At 39.0% G+C, this 9282-nt stretch overlaps 1 long non-coding RNA gene across 1 annotated transcript; it reads right to left on the bottom strand.

The window, feature by feature from the left end:
* Window positions 1-4023: 4023 nt before the first annotated feature.
* On the bottom strand, window positions 4024-8866 carry LOC128810911 (uncharacterized). Its single transcript, XR_008438174.1, has 3 exons — window positions 8810-8866; window positions 4561-4648; window positions 4024-4131 (listed from the first exon to the last, which is right to left on the bottom strand). It is a non-coding gene; the product is annotated as an uncharacterized LOC128810911 (long non-coding RNA).
* Window positions 8867-9282: the final 416 nt, after the last annotated feature.

Genomic DNA, 9282 nt, shown 5'->3' with positions numbered 1-9282 from the left:
TTAAAGATAGGATGTTTTCTATTTTTCATTTGCATTTTACATAAAGTACTTAAGTTTTGTCATCATCCCTAATAATAGTGTTATTCTCTCTGAATAATTCCAGCAGGATTCTAAGCTGCAAGCTAACATCTTTAGCCTCCCTGCTCAGCAATTAGAGATGTTTATTATCAACTGGCTGACCTAGCCAAGATAAAATACCAAAGCAGGTGATACATTTAGAATTCCCCTTAGACACAGTGCAGGCACTTAAATCCACTTCCATTCACAACTGTGAGCCTTGTCCTCCAGTTAAAAGTGCCCAGCATGGCCTGTTGTCCATCTCAAAATCCCCCACAAACAGCAAACTGAGGATGTAGCAGGTTTCCTGCTTAGCAAATGATCAGTTAGCACTCACAAATGTATGGTCTAGACAATCTATCTTCAAAGTCCTTCCTCTACCAGCTGGGCAGCAGAGCTCTGAATGCAGATTAGTCCTTTTACACCACCAATGGAAACTATTTCTCTCTGTAGTCCAGATGAGGTAGATGTAAAAAACTGGTGTTGAGTGCATAAAATGTGGATTAGACAGTACCCAACAGATAAAATATTTTTTTCCAGTTCCTGATGCAGTTTGGAAATAGCACAGATACCAGACAACTGAGCACAGTCAAAGACACATGTAATTCTGTATCTGGATGGCAGCAGACCTCTGGGGTACATAGGAAATTTCTTCAATTCCAGAGTAAGATGGAACTTAATGGATCCAGATATTGAGAAGCAAAATTTTAAATTACTAGGTACCCAAGTTCTTGGGAATGTTACCAGAACAAATCTCAACAGATCCAGTTTCTAGGCAACTCTGCAACAGTTGCAAGGGCTAGTTTTTCTGCTGCATCATTGCATATACATGCAGCTCTAATACATGAACATGATAAGTCTCTGGAGATTTGTACTGTTTCATCCACCTAACACAGTTTATATTATAAGAAAATTAAAGAATTGAAAACATTAAACGGGGAGATCAGTAAAGCTCCATTAGCTTATCTCTATCCATTTATGAAAGTGTGGCATGAGCAAAACATGGCTTATGATCTAGGAAAACCTTATCAATTATTACCTTTTGGTAAAACTTTTGAAGAAAGATACATTTGATAACAGTTGTTCTTCCATGAGTCAGATCATACTAACACAATGGAATCTGATAAGAAATCTAAAACATAATCCAGTGTGAGAGATTACTTATTCCTTAGATTTACTTTCCTTAGTTATGCAGCAGAGAATGAGGGAAAACAAACAAATTCAAACAAGGAAGAAGGAAAGTAAATTTTTTTTCTGCAACTTAGCATCCCTGTAGAATAGCTGGGATGGGAATTCTGAAATTTGCATGTGAACCTGTGTGGTAAGGGCTGAAGGCCTTTAGCTGAGAAACATCCACAAAACTCAGCCAGGGAACTTTAATGGTTTCAGTGGACCCCAGGTACTGCATGCCTCTTTCTAACATTAGGAAGAACCATAAGAATGTTAAAAATTATGTGCTGCAGTGGATTAAACCCAAACCCTGCTCAACTCTCAGCAAAGGAGAACTTGGGGGGAAAATGGAATCTGATTTTCAAGATGTAGCCAAAAGGACTGCTTCTTTCTATAACAGCTCTGCATGCTACCCTCAAAAAACTAACTGCCAAGGGGGTTTCAGAACCAGAAGGAATTTTATACAGCTTTCAAGCCTCTCATTTTCAGAACACAAGGTAAACTCATTTTGCTGATTTGAAGTGAGCTGATTATGGTAACTTAGCATATCCTGATCTGCATGCTGTGCTCTTTCGCATAAAATAGCGAGGTACAGCCTTGCTAGATTATATCAGTAATTTGTGAGCCAATAATTTAAAGTGTGTCACTGTGCTGCAAGTTCCTGATATCGACTCTCTGAGTGATCCTTGGTACAGCATCTGTGTGGTAAGCAGGTGTGGTCAATTCTCCATGTTTACCTCTTTCAAAACAATAGTCATTTTTTATATTTGTATTCTAGAATTTCCACTCTAAATTATTTGCTGAGCTTTAAATCATATAGAGTTAAGTGTCTATAGTTAGTTTTAAGAGGGCTCATTGGCATCAGCTTAAGACTTCATCAGAAATACAGGGCACTAAGTGTATGTCACCTCTTAAGTCATGAAACAATCCAGTAGGTGAAGTGCTACCTCCTCCCCTCCTAGAATTCAATTTTATTGACACAAAACCAAACAAAAATATGGGAAGTTCAACAGTCCCCCATAAGAAACACTGATAAAATGGTTTGTATGCTAATTTACAGAGCACTCAGGCAGGAATGGGAGGAAAATTGTAGAGTGTGGCACTTAACCACACTGCTAATACTGAAAGAAAATTCTGCTCTGTGTGCCCTAGACCTTAACTTGAGGATAAACATCTTACAGGAAGAATGTGATTGCTGATGAGACCTGTTTATATTTATGAAAAAACCCATGGCATCAAAGAAATGCTGCCAGCTCAATAGTACACTGTTATTTTGGGGAGTGGATCCCAGGGAGATTTTTACATCTAAGTGTACACAGGTGGATGGAGAAAAAGAAGGAATACTGAATATAGATCATGACTTTCCAAGCAGAGATGAGTAATAGAGCTTGGAGCATCGGATTTTGAAGAGCTGGCTTCACCAGACTGAACTGAAATTCAACCCTAACCCAAATCCCTTTTAATCTATCAAATTTCTATTCTAGGAAAAATAATTCAAACTTTGCTATCAAGAAAAGCGGTGACCAGATTTCCATATTTTTTTTTTTAAGTCATGGTTCTCTCCTGCCAAAGAACCTGCAACTTAAGCTTATGTTAACAGAACTACTTGGCCTTTGCTTTCAGATTATATTACATTCCTTTTCTCTCATATACTTGAAATAATTTATTTAAACTACAGATATCAAAGTATTCTTTTGGGTTTTATGAAAATTGTAGGCAAGTTGCTGGAGTCAAGTCATTTTGACTGAACTATTGTTTCTATGCCTTGAATTAAAAAAAGAGAAAATCAAATAGAGCACATTAAAACAAAGGCATCAAGCAGCTCTTGTTTTGACAATAACAGATTTTAGACATAGCCTTATTCCTTCCTTTGGGCAGGACAAGTGCTCTTCCCTTCTCCCTTCCCATATTTTTTATCCAGGTTTAGTAAAAATTTGGACCATATTATAATCAGCTTCTGTCTTGTCCTTTCATAAACAAACAGAAACCAGAAATATTTAACTCTGATTTCACAACCTAGTAATGTTTTCAAGTGTGTTTCTTACCCGTTTCAAAGCTAGAATAACTAAAGTTCAGAGAGATGTTATTCCTAGGATCACTGAGGAATCCTGATTTTCCCCCTCAGATGAACAATTCACCTTTTTTTATCCTGTAGGACACATTACCAACTCTAATTCCTCCTTGCATCTTCTGCACCAAGCAGCCCTCTTACAGGGATGCTACATAACAGTATGGGGCATGATTCCTAATCTTTGTTCAACAGCACAAGGAAATTACTCACTGCAATGTCAGTTAGGTGTGTCACAGTGGAGTAAACATTGCCTTCTTTCACTGAGAAAAGAGTAAAGAGAAAAGAGTGCAAAGAGTAATGCTGGAAGTGTCCTGCCACTTTGTGTTCCCATAGAGATGAACTGGACCATTTGCCTCCCATCAAAAGCGGTAATAGGAAGCAATTTATGCTTGAACAGCCACTGGCCAACATTGCCTTGGAAATGTGTGTATGCAATTCATATCTTGCCCTTATGAATAGCCACCTGGCTCTTGTTATCAATTTAAAATAATCTAGCCTGCTGATAGAAAAAAAAAAAAATCTGCAAAGTTCTTATTATGTTGTTATTGCTGGGAAATGGCTGCGTAATGTCTCTCTGATAAGTGTTAGAACATATGTATCCAAAAGCATTGTCAACGTTTTATCTGCAATTGAAATTCAAAGTTCTTGGGAGAAACTTGTTGAAAACACATGGCAGAAAATGCATAGCAAAGGAAAATAATGAACTCACCAAGTGCTGTTAAGGTCTGATGGTCACAGTGAAATGAAGCTGCTTTGTATTTTACTGAAGGGACACAACCATTAATGAATTCTCAGCAAACACCACTTATTGTGGCTTTTATTGCTGTTATGAGCTGAAAATTAAGATAACAGGTATTACAGAATTCCATTTTCCATAGATTTTTTCAGGAGAGTGAACAGACAATTCTCTCTGTTTTAGCTGATTACGTTGTTGGAAGCACATAGAGTTTAAAATACCAAATCTGCTTCTTTTGCACATGTTTAGATTCTAATATGTGCAAAAGCAGAGGAGCATTTTATAGCAGACAGCTAGTAAGGTACTTCATCATTTCAGTTCCCCTGAAAAGCACCTGATGGGTGGGTGAGGCCCAGCCCTGCATCCACCCAGCTCCTGCTATTGCACGTGGTGGTTCTGTGCTTCACCCCCAGGGAGCAGCTCTCAGTCCTCAGGCTGCAGGAGCCAGGGGTGCTGCTCTGAGCTGCAGTGCTGACACGCAAAGGAAAGGCTGTAAGTGCCCAAGGAAGCAGATTAATCTCCTTACCTTGGATTGATATAGCTCAGCTGACTTGAAACGATGTAAGGTGCAGTTATTGCAGGGGTTTCGGTGCAGAAATATTCTTGGAAGGTTCCTGCAAGGGTAAACAAGAAAAACTCTATTTAAAGCCCCTTGTAGTTCAGCTAATAGGTAAAAACGAGGAACAGATGAAGACTCAAAGAAATAGAAATAAAACAAACAGGAATGAACAGAGTTCTACACCCACAGAATCTCTCTCAAGACACGGGAAGATCTTGAATATTGCTTGAGGCCAAAATGATTCAAACTGAAATCGTTTAGTAGGTTATTAAAACACAGCAGACTTAACTTGAATGACAAATCAAAGAGAATGTTTAATAACTCTGAGAAATGTAATAACCATGAATGTCAACTACTTAACTAATAAAATATCATTTTGTTATTCCATAGGGGTCACCCCTTACAGCCTTTATAGTAGCTTTATGTATTGTTTTGAAGATTAAGCACTAAGACAAGAGAAACTCTACACAATTATTAATAATCATTTCAGCTACCTATTCTAGTATAAAATATACCTTTATAGTATATGAAAGTATTAATTGTATTTATTTGTAAATTAGTTTTGGCACTCTTACTTGGATTTGAGGACTCGTTCTAGGCAGACAGGAACATACTTGTTTCCCAGGAGTGGGAATCTACACAAGAACTCTTCAAATATGCTTATTTTTTTCAAGTAGTCTCATTATTTGTCTGCCTTACCAGAACACCTCAGGGGCCCAAGCTAGAAAACAGGTTTTCCCCAGCTGTGTCTGTGTTCAGCCCTGTGCACAGCCCAGCCTGCTGGGTACAATGGAGTGCCTCTTTCACAGGGTCAGGCCATTGCCATTGTTCCCGTGGACAATCCTCTAAAGCTGAAGTGATTTTAAGTATTAGCTTATAAAACTTAGTTTTCAAAACCTGGAGAACAACTGTGCTCCTGTTTTGATACTAGTGTCACCATGCCAGCAGTATATTGCATTTCTCTAGCAGCTTTTTCCCACACAAATGGGGCCCAACTGTTTAATTACTGTCATATTTTATGGTTTTTTACCTTTCCTGAGGAGCATACTTTGTGACTGTAAATGATGTAAATTATTATATTTTTGACAGTTTGCCAGAATAAAGACTAAATTCAGAACTATTTTGAGAGTATTTGTCAAAAATAAACCTTAGGACTGTAGCATTCAAAACCACTGGAGAGCTCCCAGTAACTTGAGCCAAAGAGTAATATACAATTTTCAGTGAAGTGATATACATAATACACTTCAGCACTGCAGATACATTTAAAATATGTCTTAAATAGCTTTTATAACTGCTGTTGTGTGAGGAGCTGCAAACTTTTGTTCTCATCCAGTCCTGCCATGTTGTTGCCAACACTTAATGCTCACTAATTAACAGTACAGGTTTTGCTTTAAGATAGAATTTAAAACATGATGTTATAAAGAAATTAATATTTTCACTTTGCTTATAGAACTTTTCCATTGAAAGGTTTTAACTTTTTTCCACCATTAGTCATGAAAGCTAGAAATGCACTTCACTCATAAAAATGACAGATGAGATTCCCCAGAGGGTGGCAATTGCAGCTTGAAGCTAAATACCATGTAGTAGAAAATAACAGCCCATAGAGGACAATCAGAGGCTTCAAGATAACACTTGCTCCACTCGTTTTTGATTCATAAATAAAAGTTCCACTTAACAGGCTTGGGAAGTACCATAAATACTCCCCTTTTTCCACTTCAGCTGCAGCTCTAGAATAAAAAGGTAAAGAGGTAAAAGGATTTAAAAAGTACTTAATTTCAGTGGAGAGTGTGTAAGGGGCTAGAGAAGTTAATAGCTTGTGATCTGTAGGCAGTGTAGTGCTGGTCAAACCACATCTGAATGGGACACCTTCACAGAGGTGTCATTGGATATGTTATGTGCAAGATAGGAGCTAATCAAGAGAGCAACTAATGTAGACAAGATGATTTTGCTGAAGAGGTTTCAGGATTTCCAACTAAATTTGGTGAAACGCTGTGTCTATCTCAGCTAAAGAAGCTTGCATGGTTTAGCTTCTCTTACATCAAAAGAAAACTTTGAATTATAAATGTGCTTGGGTATAATTCTTGGGGCAGGGTGGAAATTTGCATAGAATTTTTTTTTTTTCTACATAGCTGAAGCACAAGGCGAAGGTGGCCAAGTGTTGTAGCACAACCATGCAGGTGGGAAGAAAGGGAAAAGATTCTGTTCAGGATCCTCCCAAGTAAGCCCAGAAAGCCTGATGAGGAAAGGTACAATGAAACACTGGAATTCAGGCTGCTGCACTGCTGAGCAGGTGCAGGTCTGTTTGCATGAAGCCCAGCGTAGCAATCTCAGACTGAAATCAGACACCTAAACGTGGGTCAACTGCTGCTCTCACTTGCTGTGTGTTTAGTCCAGCTGCTTGAAATTTTATCTGAATTTAAACACCCTGGAAGAGGATACCAACCAGTTGCACACCATAGAGTCTTCCTCCCAATGCAGGATGAACACACAAGCTCAGCTCTGAGGGACAAACTGTGCCACTAGCTGAAGTCATAAACAAACCAGAGCTCACAGAAAGCCAGGAAAGAGCTCTTACAACTGTCTGCCCTGAAGCACTGATCTAAACAGCTCAAGCTACTGATGTCTGAATCTTCACTGGGGTCACAGGCCATAAAAAGAGATTTTAACTGCAGGTGCCTCAGGAAAAAGTCATTTGTGCTAGAGAGAGCACAGAGTATCCAGTCATGCTGCTAGTGTTGAGAGGTTTAGCAGAGCTTAAAAGAGACACAAGGCTATGCCTATGTTTCCAGGCAATCTTGCATTATTTATTCCCCTGAGCATTTTTGGCCAAACTGCAACCGAGGAATCATTTTTCACTCCTTAGGTCTCCTGCTGTCAAGCAACAGAGCAGAGCCATTTGGTAGTGCTAAAGTCACAGAGCCTGCATAAAGCTTCTCCTCTGCATGTTACACTGAAGAGTTTGATGCCTTCACAACAGGAAATGGGCCACAGCAAAGAACACACTTCTCCACTGCTCTAGCTATCCATTAACCTCCTGCTCCCCCATATTTATAAGTAAAAAATAAACAAGTATGAGTTGCTACTGATTGAATAGCTTCCTGTTTGCACCTTGTCGTTTCCACTAAAAATTGCCACTTGAAAACTAAAGAGAATGAAAAGAGCCTTTCAATGATTGTGTTTTTTCACATGTGACAGGATAGCTCCTCCTGAGCATGTACTTAACCTGAAATTGTGTTTTAGAAAGATAAACCCAGCAGCCGATTAACAAATGCTGCTTTCATCCTGAATTACTTATAAGCTCTGTGGAGGTCATATTAGCACCATATGAGTTGGTTCTAATCAGGGATATAACAGCAAATACAGATTAGTTTATAATGAATGCAAAATTAAGTGGTCATTAGGAATGCTGCTTTAAGCCTCCTGGAAGACAATAGACCACAATTTCAAACTCTTCCCTTTTAGCACCTACTGAAGAAAGGTGTTCCTCAAGGAAGAAAAGGTGTCCCTAACATAAACGATGAAAAAGGTCAGAACTTAGGGCACATCTGATAACACCTTGCTGAATTTTAAAGTTTTGAGTAATATCACTTAGTAAGAGCTCATTTTCTATCTCTAGATGTGGTTCCTGCCCTGTGGACTTTTGTCCAGCCTGAGATCAGCCTGCTCCTACATAATGGCCTTCCAGGCTGTCAGAGTCCAGCATCACTGCTCTGCTCCTCTGAGCACTGCTTCAGGACTGGAGAGCTGACCAGGTAAGCCCAGACTCACAGACTTGCCCAGCTGCTTTTCCAGGGCAGCTCCAGCAGAGAGGGATTTTCACCAGTGTAATAAAGAGCAGTTTGGTTTCCTCAAAAGAAAGGGGAGCTGGCAGCTTCCCTTCTGCACAGGAGGTGTGAGAGCTGGGGGAGCATTTCCTGTGAGGTGATTTACCCCAGGGTAAGCCTATAGGACAGGAAATGCTGGAAATGAGAAGTAACACCCAAAGGAACCTAAAAGCTTAAGCACTGGGAGTTTATTCCAAGAAGTGCAGCTCAGATTTTCTACAGACCCAATCCTTGCTGGGGCCAAACATGCCTTTCCTGTACACAGCCTGGTTTAAAAGTTAATTATCTGGTAACTTTGGGCTGTAGGAAACTGAGCATGCAATAGGAATGTTTTCCCATTCTGCTTTTGCAAATTTCCAGTGTGTTTAGCATAAAAGTATTTTTGCACTTACCTGCAAACCAGTTTATGGTTTGTATAGATCCCATTTGAATGAAGCACAGTGATCTCTGAAAATAAACATTAACTTAAGGTTACAAGAAGCTTCATAAATTTCTCAAATCTATTGGAGATATGCTGGGAAAAATAGTGTAAGAATCAGTCTAAATTACACTTCAAAGCTGAACTCTTGAGAAAGTGGCTGCTATGGCATCAGGAATAGTATTTCTAAAAAAGAAAAACAGTTGAAAGAAAACAACCATTCATATCTTCAAAATACTACTCCAGGTTGTTTTTTTTTTTCAAATCAGTAGTTTAGTCATTGCAACCTACTGGCGGATGCACTGGAGGTAAAACATGTCACTGCTCTCAGTTGAGCTCCAGATGAAATGGTCTCAAAACATTTCACAGTGGTTTTTGTGTCTCAAAATAGACTTACATAATCATTCAAAATGAATGCATTGGAGACTGAATTGTTTCTGATCCCTA

Source organism: Vidua macroura, chromosome 8 (genome assembly GCF_024509145.1).
Source record: "Vidua macroura isolate BioBank_ID:100142 chromosome 8, ASM2450914v1, whole genome shotgun sequence".
NCBI lineage: Eukaryota > Metazoa > Chordata > Aves > Passeriformes > Viduidae > Vidua > Vidua macroura.
The sequence above is the reverse complement of the archived record's forward strand: the minus strand, read 5'-3'. Positions and strand labels throughout refer to the sequence as shown.